Genomic DNA, 16,299 nt, shown 5'->3' with positions numbered 1-16,299 from the left:
ACACTGCTAGTTATTATTGGAAGAAAAAGTAAGTATTTATTAGAAAAAAAGTGGAATATTAAGCATCAACATGGTAAAGATATGTAAAATATGGAGCTGGATTATTAATTTGCAAATGTAATGATGCTTATACATTTTGTGTATATCCTTATTTTACAAATTACCTATTTTTAAGAAATGAGGGTTAACGCTGCTAAGGTATGTTCCAAACCAATGCTCATTTTGGGATTTGTAACATAAATAAGCTAGTAAAATGTGAGTGTGAATATGCTGAGTACTGCTTAAAATAACAGCAATTTCAGTATCTAATTGTCATTTAGTTAGTATATTTAATATTTGGCTTGTGTTTCCTGTATTTTTACGAAGGCTTAAAAAGGTGGATTGCTTTCTGCCACGAGATCTAAAAATAGCTTTAATAGTGCAGTGATCAAAGGCTATAGCTATTTCAAATTGCAGTTGGTCCTAACAGTTAAAAAAAAATGCAATCTGCCAAGCTTCGTATGTGTAAATAAGGTTTGCATTTATTTCAACATTTTGTTGGCATGTCATTTTTCTGGTCATGTAGAAGTGAGAGAGATGCTGTTAGCTGCAGTATTGTCCCTGAAAGAAGATTAGATAGGCTGATTAACTGTGGATAGATCCAGTCTGTTACAAAGTAGTCTTTAAGAAACCCCTCCTCTGTGTTACAACCCACCCTATTCATTTGCAAATCATTCTGTGTACAGCCAAGACTTCACTGTAGCAATCTCTCCTCCTCTCCTAGCTATCACCCACCATGCTGAATACTGCTTTTCTATCAGCAGCACAATCTCTTCATGTCTGAGACTTGTTTATTAATCAGAAGCCTTGAAAGGAAACCAATCAGATAGTATATATGACTACAATTCCTTGCTTGTATGAGTTAAAATAACATTGGAAGAGGGATCCTCTTGATAAGACGAGATTTAGCTGTGAAGTTACAGTACTGTAAGCATTGTGGAGAATGCAATGACAGCAACCTGCCGGACATAGATTAATATACTTAATACAATTTGAACTAAGGTAAGTGGCTGACACACTGTTATCAGCGTTCTCATAAATGTACATATGTATTTTTAATATATAATAAGTATTTAAGTTTACTTGAAAGCATGTTTCTATTCCATTCTTTTCAAGGATAACCAATTATTATTAACCAGAAGTAATATAGACTGTAAAATAAAACTTCACTTTTCATGGTGTTATCTCCCCATTTTAGATGCTGCAATGTATTCTTTAGATTACTCACAATGAAGAATTATATATATATATATATATATATATATATATAGATAGATAGATAGATAGATAGATAGATAGATATGGACCGATAGATATATATATATATATATATATATATATATATATATATATATATATATATATATATATATATATTAGCCTGCTATTTTACAAATATTTAAAAAGTGCTATAAAAGTGTTCTTTTTGGAAGTAATATTGCTAATGACAGTATAAGGTTGTGGCCGAATACAGGAAAGCTGGATGAGGGAAATTTTGCTATACTAGCCAAAGCAGATTGCCTACCAGTATGTAAAACTTATTTACCAGATGTTATCTAAAGGTACTTCTGACCTTTGCTTGGATATTAACTGGTAGATCAGCACTAAACCTGCCAGAAAGCAGAAACATGTGAAACTGACATTAAGAAATGAAATGATTCAGCAGAACACAATTACATGATGAAGTGTTTTGTCTTGCCAGCAATATATAGTGGAATTGGTGTAATTGCATATTTCTTGTTACCTTGAAGGTCCTGAACAAGAAATGATGAATGCCAGCTGTAAAGAAATCAATATTTACTGAGATTGGAAGGAACTGTTGCACCATATTTATTTATTTATTTTAAATAGACAACTCCGAAGCTGGTCACAGTGTATAAAACATTTGAATGCATAAACTCACATTTATGGTTTTACAAAATACACAGTCCAAAGAACCATAATATTTACATTTTTATAATTGTGACAATATACCTAATACAATTTTATTTGTTTTGTCATCCTGCTAAAAATGTTGCACACAGTGTCTTAAATACTTTAGCTAAACAGGGGTATTACATGGGTCCAGTTTACGCGAACGCTTTTTCAGCTTCAGAAACCCACTTGCTGAATTTTATAGCGTTTTTTTATCACAACTAAGAAAGTGCAGCACTTTAAAATTCACAACTTCTAATTAAAACGCTGTATGACAGGTCTGCTGAAATGGAGAACGGTTTTATTTAACGCTTTGATCATTTGTCCAAAATGCTTCTGTCAGCGCTTTTAAAGCCACTGAAGTGATAAAAGGGCTCCTGTGACATCCTCTCTATATTACTCATAGTAATGAATGATTTCAATTTAGAGTCATTAGACCCTGTGATTAAAGGTGTGACACCACCCTAAATTATTTTCTGTATAGCAAATTATACCAAGTATTTTAGATTTGAGAGTCCTTAAATGCACTGAATTTCAATCTAAGATCTTGAAGAATTTTAATTTAGCAGTAATAAATATTGTACACAATTACAATAGATTGATACATAACACGCTGCAAAAGTTAATGGAAACATTAACCTATGTTCTAAACATAGAAAAAATAGATAAAAATAGATTAATCTCAATAGAAATATGCATATTCAGTCAGTTACTAAATAGTGAATCTTTAAAAATTTCAAACATGAAATATAGAATGTCATAGTAATCAGATTTCCTTTTTCACCTTCAAATGAGATAATATAATTCTGAGTAATCATTTATATCTACTCTTCCTTCTTGAACTCGGAGTAGCATTTCTGAGCACAATAGTTAAATCAAGGGCAGTGAGAGGTCTAAAGCAATTATATAAATGTCTGATTGTGACTGAATTGACAGATCATTATTTGGAAAAATTTATCTTCTTCAAGGTTACATTTAATAGCTGTGTCTATAACACATTGCAATTTCTATTTTCTTGTATGGTTGTGTTTAGGATGAGTATAAGTTTTAAAAGCAAATTATCATAAGTCCTTTTTAGGACATGGCCTGATTGGCTAAGATTCAAATTGCTAAATGTCCCTTTCCCCAACACTAATCTCCATTCAAGCTGCAGATAGCCATTCCCCAAATCCCCTTTAGTTTTAATTCTAATTATTATGCAAGCATGTCTGGATAATCTATGATTAGCCATCTAATACTGATATTATCCACACTGCTATTATCAGAAGGTCTCCATATGCTTATAAACTTACAGCTACATATCTTATGAAATACACATAATGTACATGTGAGTTGTATATTTGTAGCATGTTTCTCTTCTTACATAAATAATTTAAACTTTAAAAGACTCTAATTTTGAAAATCATGTTTTGCATTGCATATTATTTGCGCAGATAGAATATTGGTCATAAACTGTTGGTGAACAGCACCAGCTGTTGGTTCATAGTTTAGTCTTGTTTTGCATTGCTTATACGTTTATTATACATAAATTGTACGTGAATGCTTGCCTTAGTGTGCAAGCGTAGCATATGATTTGTGTAATATCAGAGTTCCCTAAGATTTCCTACTCAATTATGTTTACTCTGTTTCTTTTTAAACTGTGTCCTGGTGTCCTTGACCAAAGTACTTTCAGCGGCCTCATTTTTAGTAATCTTTTATACATATAGGCCTATTTGGAAATACTGCTAAATGCTTTTATCAAGAATTATATTGTCAATAGTTTCTGACTGTATCCCTATGACCTATGTACACTGATTGTATGTGATTGAATTGATAGTGATATACAATGACTGTTATTGTATATGTAGTTGCAGTAAACGCTCTTGTAATAAATGGGGCATCATTGCACTTGTTACTTTTATTTATCATCTTCAATTAACTTGGATATAAGATCTAGAGATGTGTCCCAAGACAGCATGGATTGTTCACTTATTTCTTCGTTGTGGTGCAACTCACTGCATTGCTGCAATAACATATTGTTTCCACCTGTACTTATTGTTCTGTACCTCTGATATTTTACATCGTGATATTTACAGACACATTTTCTGATTTTTTTTTGTAAAGTATGTTGAGCAAATGTCAAGCCTTGTGACCTGGGCTGAGATAGATTCTGAAATAAAATGGTAATTGATATGAAAGTACTATTACATTAAATAGGCCCATATTGAATACGTGATGAGTCTGTTTAGCCATTTTTAACATATGGAACATTGTTCTGTTCTATGTAATACCATTAGTCATTTAGAGGAATATATTAATTTTCATGTATTATGGAATTTTATACTAATAACTGTAATCAAATATTTTAATTAAGTCTATACTTTACATGTGATTCTCCTTTTCTTTTTACAAAATATGTTCTTGTCAATAATTGAAATAATATTATTTTATTATTTGGATGTTGAATAGGCTACTTTGCGTATAAAACTAGTTTGGTATATTTTTATATAATTTATCTATTTGTACAGTTGACTATTATTGTTGTAATATGTAGTTGGGTAACGGTTGTTGGGGTTATCATAAGGTTAGGCGCTAAAAACACCATTGAGTAGGCATTTGGCCTGCTTGATGTCATCTGGAAAGATCTTGTTCAATTTAAAGATTGTCTGGAGTATGGTCTTATAGACACAATGGAGGCATACCACCCAGATACATTACAATTGTATGTGGATATACTGTTATTGCCATTCATGTTTTTAAAGGCTATATTATACTGTTGATGTATAGTATTTTAGCATATTAATCTTTTCACTATTTTGCCACATGTAGTGTAATAATAGTAGAAATGAAATTTTACTCTGTTCTATTTTATATGTTGCACAATTTAGTCACCTATCTGAATTTAATATTTTTAAAATCCATGATTTTGATGATTTTGCATGAAGACACATATTAAGTTACAGTATATGTACTGCAGCTTGCAGATAATAGTGTGCAAAACAAACATCAGCTATACCAGGCCTATTATTCACAGATACCCAGATAAAATGAGTATTATATCATTTATGGCTAGTTCTGATCTAGTATTGAATTGTACTAGTTGTATTTTAGATTTCACTGGGTTGGCAAATCTTTAAAAAACTACATTGCTTAATACATAAATAAATGAAAAACAAAATTATAACACAAAAAAATGCATTCTATATTCAAATAACTGTGGCTTTATTGTTGAAATACATTAAGAATAAGAATGTATTAAATAAAAAAAATCAACAAGTAAATTGTTACCAGAGTACACATGATTTTCATTTTATCATGTATAATTATTATTTTTTCCTAATTTCATAAAAGGATTATACTGTACACTGTAATTGTGGTGACACTGAATTTCAATAAGTCAGTGTGTCAGTTATGGCCTGGTAATGTACATCCTGGAAAATGCAGCCTGTATTTTAACTTTACTACAGGCAGCAAACTACAAGTTGCCCTTTTTATTAGGGGGTCAGGAATCCACTAGAGAATGGAATTAAAACATATTTATTATTTTCACAGTTTCAAAAAACATAGATATGCACTAAGGATAAGACATTTACACACTGTATTACATTCCAGCATTTGAAACCTACACAATATGAAACCTACACAAATCCACATTCAGTTGAATAATTTCTTGTTTTTAAAATCTTAAAAGCAGTATACATAAAGAAATTCAAGGCCTCTCCACTTCACAAGAACATTATCAACTTTTATTTATGTAGCGCCAGCAAATTCTGTAGCGCTTTACAATTGGGAATAAACACAATAATAAAACGTTTCTGGGTAATACAGACAAGCAGAGTGGTAAGAGGAGCTTGCAATCTATTGGACAATGGGAGTCTGATACATGAGGTCCAGTTCCACACATTGCATATGGGTCCAGTCAGAAAGTTCAGCTAAAGTGTGCCTAGATATCAGGAGGAGTCCTTTGAATTTCATTGGTGTTCCACTATGTTAAGCATCTCTACAGAGAGGATACAGAACAAAGAGGCAAACCACATAAGGGTCTGTTTATGAAGCATAAAATCATATGGAAATGTTGCTTCACACATGGTTTTGGCAAAATTAAGTTATGATGCTATTTAACATTAGCCTAAAGCAGGAGATATCAGATATATCCCCTGTATTAAGCAGACTACCGCACAACACCACACTTCCCAGTACTGCTGTTTGGAACAATTTATCAAGCTTCGAATAGCTTAGCTTTTCGAAGCTTGACACCCAAAGATGGCATCGGCCATTATCTCCTATAGGGAGAGCATCTCAGGACAAGAATCTTTGGTTCCCTCCATGGCAGGCTTCGTTCTCCTCCCCTCTCTCCCTTCAGTTTAAAGTTTTTTCAGCATGTGCAGACTATTGGATTCACTATAGATTACTTTCTGCAGAAAGCTCTTATTATTGTCCCAGCTATATAGATATATTAATTAATTTCGTATCACTCAGATAAGAAATGATAATTAATGTAAAGAAAAAGCAAGGGATAGTAAATAGACCCCATAAAGTCAGATCAATTTAAAATTAAAAAGGAAGATTCATAAGATCTCAAGAGTCAACAACTGCAGGCTTTAAAATATAAGGATACAAGATATGTCTATATGCTTGCAACTATCCACATAGAGACCAATGTGCTACTGGAGGTCCATGGAGATCTTATATGTGTTTGTGAGTATAAATGTATTGGGGAATAGTTTTAAATGACTTCCAGATGCTTACACCATACCTTCCCATCTGCAGATCAAATTTTGGAATAAAAAAGTATTCATGTGTCATTTACATATGTCATTTATAAATTTTAAGGAAAGATGCGCACCCTAGTCAAAAAAATATAATTATCTTTGTAATAATGCCAAACACACGAGAGCTTTGTCTCAAATGCAGTAAGCAGGCCCTACATCCCCTACAGAAATATAAATGGTGCCCCAAAACAGAAGCAGGGTTTTTTCCCAAAAATGGAATATGACAAAATTCTAGATAATAATGACATGACTCTCCATCAATTGCTGGTTTTTGCCTAAAGCAATGAATCAGAATTTTTTCTGTTTTTCAGTTTGTAGCCTTGGCTTTTTTGTTTTCATTTTAAGTCAATAATATTTGTACATTTTAACATTTTGGCTTGTAATAACTGAAAAATACAGACTTAAATCAGTGAACCCTGGCTCTTCAACTGCTGTCAAATTTCTAACGGTTTTGACTTCTTCAGCAGCAGAGCAATGTTAGCTTGACATCATAATATAATGAGCACCACAGCAGTCCTTCTTCTGAATTCCTCTGGATTGTGGTGGTAAGAGAAATTCAATGAAAAAATACTTTAGTATTTAAAAAAGTATATTTTCACAATAGCATTTCAATGTCCATACAATCTACAACATGTCCTGACTTATCTAAATATATTTTAACTATGAAAACGGCAGTTCAGCCAATCACGGTTTTGAACAACGTAAATGCCTTTATCTGACTAACTCCCAATAGCTTTAAGCCTAACCACTTGCAAGTGATATGCTTAGACTGGGTACACACTACAGAAAGTTTCCCCTGATGTGATATTACTAACAATTTTACCAACGAATAAAAAAGAAAAAATCTGTGCTCTTCATCTGTCATAACCGTTGGCTGAAAAAATTGTGACTCTGCACATTCCATAGAGATCTATTGACACTGCCAGTCATGAGTGCATACACACTGCAGACTTGTAATGACATCATTCCATCAGTGAAAGAGATTTTTAGTCCAGTTTAAAATTTAAATCAAATGATACCATGTGCTTTGGAATAATCGCTCATCGTTGGAATGTACACACTAATGCGAAATTGGGCCGAACGGTAGTGTATCTTGTGATTGCCCCGATAAACTCCTGAAAAACCTGTAGTGTGTACCTAGCCTTACTCTGGTTTCTCTTTATTTTATCATTTGGCTCATATTTCTCACCATTATTCATTAATTACAGAGTTAACATCAGGCATTTTTCATTGAATAACAATATCGGTAACTTTTGCACTCTGATTATGATAAGTGAGCCACAGTTTATGCAATAGAGTGTGCCCTGCTACTACACGGCCAAGTTAGTGACAGGACCTGAAGTAGAATCAAATTGTGCATCTTGATGATCCAAAGCAGAAGAAAGAGCACTGATCGATTTAGTAGGCATGGATTTATATTGAAGTTGGAAAACTGATGTCAGCAGGGAAGTAATTAGGAATAGATTAGATAAACGAGCGTGAAGCTTAGATGTAAGCAGTTCATAAAAAAATAAATTTGCATAACACTATGTATCTCATGAGCACTATAGGAATTCAAATATCAAATCAACACAGGTAATGACAGTATTTCCTCACTATATGAAAGAATTGCAGCTGTACCACAACATATATTGTTTTAAATAGTTAACTCAGTTATATAATGATTATATAGATAGGTGTTGCTACCAGAACCTAATAATAACTATTGAGAAATAAAGAAAAAAAATAATGAAAGAGGCTTATGTCTTGTGGTGCACTATATGGAACAGAGACTTCTCCTAAAATATTGATCTTTATTAATTTACATTTAAAATATGGGTATTTCTGTTTTATATGTGTTAAAAGCTGTGCAATAAACCTTACATATTTGTGGTTAAACAGTGAAAAAATAGTACAAGTAAAAATATGCTGCGTAACTTGATTATATTTCTGTTGTTGTGCATTTTATTTTAAATGCCCTAATAATAAAGAAATGTAATGTGACACCTTGTGAGTGTTTAAGTATTTTGAGGGAGGTTGAGGTACTGGGAATGATGTTGGCGCTATAGATAAATATTCTATTCTATCAATAGTTTTTTCATCATCAATGGATACATAATTACATCATTCCGTGTTAATACAATTGATAAAAATCCATATATTCATTAGTTATCTTGTAAAGAGAAAAAGAGGAAACAGGAAAACTTTCTAATTTGAATTATACATTTGGTTTTCATGACATATAGTAGGCTAATTTCAATACTGTCTTATATAGTATATCCAATAGTAGCTACTTCAGGAAAATCTCTTTTGTTTATAAGTCACTAGTTAGTTGCTTTTCAGCAACTGAACTTTCTTAGCGAATTGTCATTGAATATAAAAAAATGTTCTATGCTCTAAAAAAAATCTAGGGGGGAATTCAATTCCCCCCGAATTAGCGTGGCGTTAAAGCTGTTAACGTTATTACGGGACTTTTAAGCCGGCTTTGAAACTACCGTAATAACGGTAAATACACATATTATTACCGTAATAATGGTAATAATGCGCAGGCCGTGTTACTTTTACCAGTAACGCGACCAAGTGAATTCCCCCCTAGGTGTCAAACACATTTCTCAGATAACTAACAAAACACTTTAGATAATTTGTTAGTGATACTAGTATTGTTAGTGATACCACTTATGACACACTGGGTAATCTGTGTCCTTGACATTGTGGAGCAGCATTACATATTGCATAGCACTTTACATCTACCTGCACAATAAGTGTATAAAGACTTATATAAATTAGGCAAAAAACAGTATCTTACCTGCAGTACAAACAACTGCATCATTTGCATGTTGGGCACAGCAAGATTGCAGAAATCATTGATATCTATTGCATCTTATTCACACTACCTGAAGGACATTTGTCACAGGAACATACTTGTTACATTTTATGTTTCCTATCCTTCAGTATGTGAATATGGAGAATGCAATTATCAGACAGATAAAAGGAACAAGATAATGAGGAGGAGGGTGATTGTGTCAAAGTAAGGCAGCCACCAGTGGTACCATCTCATGCCCAGGCATTATCATGCTTAGGCAAAAGACCAAAAAGTTTACCTCTTGCATGTGGAAATATTTTTATCTCAACCCAGACATTTGTCAAGGCATCTGTATGCTTTGTGGCACCACAATATGTAGAGATAGGGAGATTGACCAACTAAGCACCTCCTATTAAGTAATTTGCAGCAAGTTAATTCATGTAGTTTATCAAAAGATGGGAAACCATGTATAGTAGCAAGCAGCTCAGCATCAGCTAGCAACAGAATGGATAGACACTTCATGCTGCAAAATGGTATCTATTTTGACCCTAAAGTGGGTGCTACATTCCCTTGAGAGTCTGCTATTGCTCTCTGTTATCAAGAGGGCCAATGATGAGGTAAATATACTAATAATGCTAACATTGTAATAACCATCCAATACCTACCATCGTTATCACTCACAAATGGTAGGTTCTAATTTAAACCCAGTTTAAATTAAAATGATAATTTTATTTCAATGTCTGCTTTATTTACTCTGGTTACCACAGTATAATGCAGTGAATAATGCATATCCTATCAAGAAAGAATTTCCACAAAGTCTCATTTAAGATAATATGAATTTGTATTAACAATAGATATTTTCAGTGACAGTCTTAACACATATAATAACACAGTGTACAAAGCATAATATAGTTTACTAATATAGAGCCTTCAATGTTCAAGGGAACCAGATATTATTCAGGTAAACCAGATACTGTGTTGCCTTATAGAAAAAACACCACCTCCACCTTATATGCGGTAAGGATAGTTTTGGTAAGCCACCGCGCCACTGACCCCTTTAGCTCAATAGTAATGACAAAATAATGCGTCTGATCAGCATAGAGCACAGTAGCATTTAACATATAACATACACCTGGTGAGTATAAGGCACAATAGCAATCACATCTTCAATACACATTGTCTAATAAGGCACACTGGTAATCACAGTTACTACTTTCAAGTTAACAATATCTGACTGGTGATGGTGCAAGAACCATCAATAATAACTCATCAAGACTCTTACGGTCACTACCGCGCACACTACAGGGCTCCTTCTTATTCAGGTGTTTGGGGTACTGTGCTATTCCCTATGGGTCAGGCGCCCCACTTTTAGCATCTACTGCTGAGTTAACTTGAATCGCAGCGGTACCACTAACACTGAATGTCACACCTTCAATATTAATAAATCAATTCTTAGGTAAATCACATAACATTAACATCCATCTAAAACATTTGGTGCACAATATTATCCCCGGTAACGTTACCATATTTTATACTCAGTCCTGGGCTGACCTGTGCACAGGAATTTGGTAGTGTTTCAATGTCCTGCAGAGGTTTCCATCAAGGGTTAAGTATTATAGTAGAAAGCAGGGCTGTTGCTCAGTTCAGCCACAAGATGGCGCTGTTCTCTCAACAGTCAATGAATCTCTATCAGCACACACACGATATAGCTGAAACGACAGTCTTAATTGTTCCCCACAGCCTGTGTAAGGTATGATCTGGGGGAAAAGCTCCCAAGAAGGGAACAGTAGCCTTCCTTGTACAAGAATGCAATGTCAGTTTTGGATAGATTCTCTCATCACTCTTCCCTCTGACACTGGGGTGTGTGAAATACACTGCAGGCTAGGGTTTTACCTTGAGAGGCTTCTGTAGTTAGTGGAGACTGTCTTTGGCGCCCCACTGCATGTCCCCAGCTGTTCTCTGTCCGCTTTGCTGGCAATGTCACCAGTTCTAACAGCAGCTTATCTTCTCTCTGTTCGGCTGCACCTCAGCCCCCCTTGTTCCTTCTACCATGCTGCTCTCTCTTTCTCCTCCTTCCTGCACATCCTCTTCCTGTTACTCCCCCAGCCAATCAGGGCCTTCATCCTCCTCCTGTCAATCGCTCCTGGTTACAAGTCTCCAGGAGCACAATTAACCCCTTGTAGCCCTGTATTTTAACAGCGCTTATGCACTCCTCTGTGCTGTTCAACTGGGCTTTGGGGCACCACAAGTACATGATCATTAGTTGGTTGATCGGAAAATATTAAACGGTACGACCAACCAAATGCAACAATGATCGGCACTTTGGGATGACTTTACATCATCGTGTCACTATACACACTCACACAATATCTGACCAAACGGTCGGATGTCGACTGATTTGTCCAATTATTGGACAAAATCCTGTAGTGTGTACCCAGCTTTAGTAGTCCTTCTCAGATGTAGCGAAATGGATTATTACCATGGCTTACAGAAAGTCAGTTTGGGAAATTCCAGAGGAGACTCTCCACATGTTTCACATGATATAAAGAGTATATATGTACAGTATATCTGTATGTTTATCAGATTTCAGTTTTTGTGTGAGGGAGGGGGTTTATGTATCTAAAATTTCAGTGTGTGTGGCTGTGTGTGTGTGTGTTAATTCAAACACAGTGTGTGCACGAGAGAAGAGTGTGCATGAGAGAAGATAAGCCACATGGTAGATAGACACACACATTACAATCCAAAATGGAGTCCAAACCACATTACGCTAGATCTAGAACAAATCAATACCCATATGTCTCTCACATAGGAGCCATTTTGTCCACTCAATCTATCCAGCACTAAACAAATTTTACAATCCACAATATATTCATGTATAGCACTGTTTTAGTACAAAACTCCTTTATCTCAACCATTTCATTTCCAATATAAGTTCTGATCTCAGTTATATTCTTTAACAAACAGTATATGCACTTACACTATTTACAATGCACATGCAACACAATCCTATCATTTAAGTGGGCACACACTACAGAATTTTCCACCAACTTTTTATGCCGATCGATTTTACATGCGATCGACGGTCCAATCGCTCAGTCCTTGGACTGCATACACACTAGCCTTGTTTTAGACGAGAAAGGGAAGAGCAGCTGTCCCGTTAGCGACTTTTTACAGCTATGTTGTCGTGAGCAATGACTGTAATTTCGTACTCACTGTTTTGGATCGGTCGGAAGTTTATACACACTACACAATGGAAACGAGATTGGAACGAAAATATTTAACGGTATGACCAACCAAATGAGGCGACAATCGTCCATTTGGGCAGACTTTTGACCATCGTGTCACTGCACACACTGACCCGACTTTTGAACGAGCGGTCGTATGTCGGCTGATTGAGCCAATTATTGAATGAAAACCGTGTAGTGTGTACCCAGCTTAACTATGTAACAATCCTTTTCTTCACTTTCCAATCCCTTAACACACAATGTATAACAAGTCCTGGCAGCTATTACAGCACCAGCACTGCAATACTTTTTTCATGTCAGTATATCTCCCATCTAAGTAACATTCTTATCTCTTGCTATGTATCAATAATTTTCTTTACTTTCCAATCCCTTTTAAGTCAAAATCTTAGTAAACTTTCCCATGCACATTACTACCATTTACACTGAACTGCATACAGCACTGTTTTACTAGTAAAGGCACAATCAAACTCTTATTTACTTCAGTTTCCAAAAACGCACAATGTTTTTTTATGCATTTCACTTACTTCCATTCAGGCTATGTTACAATCTCAGTACACTAACCATATCACACACAAACTAAAAAAACCAGTATCCTATGTGACATGTTACAACAATTACAGTTTTATTGACATATACTTATTGTGAATTTCCATGACCCTGATTCCATGTGGTATAGCAGGGAAATTAGATGTTCCCATCTCAGCAGCAAAAGCCAGAAAAGACTATGTAGTGAAGAGTTCACCCCAAAAGGTGGGTGGTCCCAGTACAGGTATAGGATGTGATTATAATTGAAAGATGTTAATTACAAAAGGCCTCTGTACTGGGAGGAAGTCTAGCCAAGCAATGGGCTGTGCAGGTGTCACGAAAGCCAGATAAAAGGAATGAGCTTGACCTCTGCTCGAGTGACAGCTTACACTCAGAGAGGTATGAAGTCTAACGGAGGAGAGGTATTCACCAGTGATTCCTGCAAGGGAATATGGTCTTAGCTGCTCTTAACTGCAGGTCACAGTTCTCCAGGGAGCGCAGTGCAGATAACGCGCGGAACCACCAAGCAACTGAAAAGCAGAAGGGAAGTAGTAGTGAAGAGATGAACTGCAGAGAGCAATAGCACTGAGATCCACACAGGTAGTATAACTCTGGAACAGGATCGATGATGAGCTATGCTCCGCAGTGATAATGCTGGGTAGCAATGAGCTGCAAAGGTAACGCTGAGAAGTGATGAGCTGCTCAGGTAATGCTGGGAAGCGATGAGCTGCTCAGGTAATGCTGAGAAGCGATGAGCTGCACAGGTAATGCTGAGAAGCGATGAGCTGCTCAGGTAATGCTGAGAAGCGATGAGCTGCACAGGTAATGCTGGGAAGGTATGAGCTGCCCAGGTGTTTGCTGAGAAGCTGTGAGCTGCAGAGTGAGCATAATTTTAAACAATTGTGTTTAACGAAAATGTTTCGTTCAAGTATGAAAGCCAGCATCCTGTTGCACAGCGGATCACTAAAGCCATGCCAGCTATGTTAGCATTAAATGTGTGTCCAATTTCTGCCATTAATGCATCAGGGTTTAACAGAATAGTTGAGATCATGTATCCACACTACCAAATTCAATCTCAATTTCATTTTTCCTGAATAGCAGTTGCTTAGCTGTACCTGGACATTAAAAAAAATAATAATTCAGTCCCTAGAAAATACCTAATATCTACTTAACTACAGACATGTGGACAATTGGTACCTGTCAAACAAAAGACTACATGACAGTGACAACCCACTGGTTAGACATATTGCCTTCAGCAGCAGCAGTGCCTGTGTCATCATAATCATCCTCTTCATCCCTTCAGCATAGTAGTGCTAGCACATAATGCCAGGTCATTCACTTATTAGTACAGATGCATTCACATTCAACCAGTTGGATTTTAAAAGCAAGAACTATATATATTTTTTTGCTGTATTTTCAAAGAGCACCCTTTTTTTGGGTTGCTTAGTAGCACAGATGTCACTGATACTGTCCCTCACATATTTGAGTTCAGATTGAACACAATTATGTGATTTTAAGCAAGAAAATTATATTTATTGGGGTGTCCTGCTCACAGTCAATGAGCACCTTGTTTTTTGTCCACTAAACAGTCCAGGGGGTAAATGTATCATAGTGTGGGTTGTACAAGTCGCCGGAAATCGGCGAGATGACAGTTTAAATTTAAAGCGGCGCTGCCTTGTAAAGGGAAACAAAAGAAACAAAAGAATATTTTTGGTATACTCCTAATTAGTTTACCAATATACTATTTCTACCTGTACCACTGACTGTCTTCATTTCACTCTCTCACACCCAATTTATCAGAACACATTCCCAACAAATCACAGCTATTTCAATATACATTGCATTTTTCACAGTGTCCAACCCTCTGCAACCCACTTTATGAGCACAGAATTGCAGCAAACGTCTACCCACATACCATCAATTCTAAAATGGCAGCTGAGAACAGTACGTAAGGCTATATAAAGAAGATATTGATCCAAAACTTGCCAGATCTGACATGTTACCAGAAATTACTTTTTGCCTTGTTTTCACACCTGAATTTGCCTTGTTTTCAGGCCTGAATTTAGTGAGTGATGACTCACTATGACTCGATACCCCAAAGTTTGAATCTGTCAGAATTCTCATCATCATCATCAGCTATTTATATAGCACCACTATTTCCGCAGCGCTGTACATAGAACTCATTCACATCAGTCCCTGCCCCATTGGAGCTTACAGTCTAAATTCTCTAACATACACACAGAAAGACAAGGAGACTAGGGTCAATTTGATAGCAGTCAATTAACCTACTTGCATGTTTTTGGATTGTCGGAGGAAACCGGAGCACGCGGAGGAAACCCACGCAACCACGGGGAGAGCTTACAAACTCCATACAGATAAGGCCATGGTTAGGAATTGTGCCAGTGCTGTGAGGCAGAAGTGCTAGCCACTAAGCCACCAGAATCCAAAATCCAAACCACTCATCTCTAATTTCTTCTGCTTGTCTGTATTTTTTTTTTCCATATTCCCTTTAATTTATTTTTTTTCAAATAAGTTTTAAATGAGTAAGTAATTCATTATTTCAGGAGTATAATAGTGAAAATTCCTTACTGTGTTACACGTCTGATCATCTATGTACCACAAAATTTTGTCCCCATATCCATCCTACTTATTCTAACATCTATTCCAGGTAGGGGTATATTTACTAAACTGCGGATATGAAAAAGTGGAGATGTTGCCTATAGCAACCAATCAGAATCTAGCTTTCATTTATTTAGTTCTACAAAATGACAGCTAGAATCCGATTTGGTTTCTATAGGCAACATCTCCACTTTTTCAAACCCGCAGTTTAGTAAATATACCCCTTTCCACAACTCCTACTCACCGTACTCAATCCCATATTCAAACATCCAGTTTGAGAGTGTATGGATGTGAAATGTAGTGAATGAGTATGAGTAAATACACAATTGTCTGAGTAAATAGTTCCACCAATGTTCAAGAGACAGTAATCTCACTTGAATGTACTGCTGAATCTCCACATATTAGCAATGTGTGATTGTATACA

General features: G+C 35.7%; 1 protein-coding gene across 1 annotated transcript in view; it reads left to right on the top strand.

The window, feature by feature from the left end:
• The first annotated feature begins 722 nt into the window (after positions 1-722).
• The window catches only part of LOC142158710 (cadherin-9-like), a 188,200-nt gene continuing 172,623 nt past the window's right edge, over positions 723-16,299 (top strand). Inside the window, exon 1 of the mRNA XM_075212932.1 lies at positions 723-1,041. The gene's annotated coding sequence lies outside the window, so the exon portion shown is untranslated. The remainder of the gene's footprint in view (positions 1,042-16,299) is intronic.

The sequence above is a fragment of the Mixophyes fleayi genome, chromosome 5 (genome assembly GCF_038048845.1).
Source record: "Mixophyes fleayi isolate aMixFle1 chromosome 5, aMixFle1.hap1, whole genome shotgun sequence".
NCBI lineage: Eukaryota > Metazoa > Chordata > Amphibia > Anura > Limnodynastidae > Mixophyes > Mixophyes fleayi.
The sequence above is the reverse complement of the archived record's forward strand: the minus strand, read 5'-3'. Positions and strand labels throughout refer to the sequence as shown.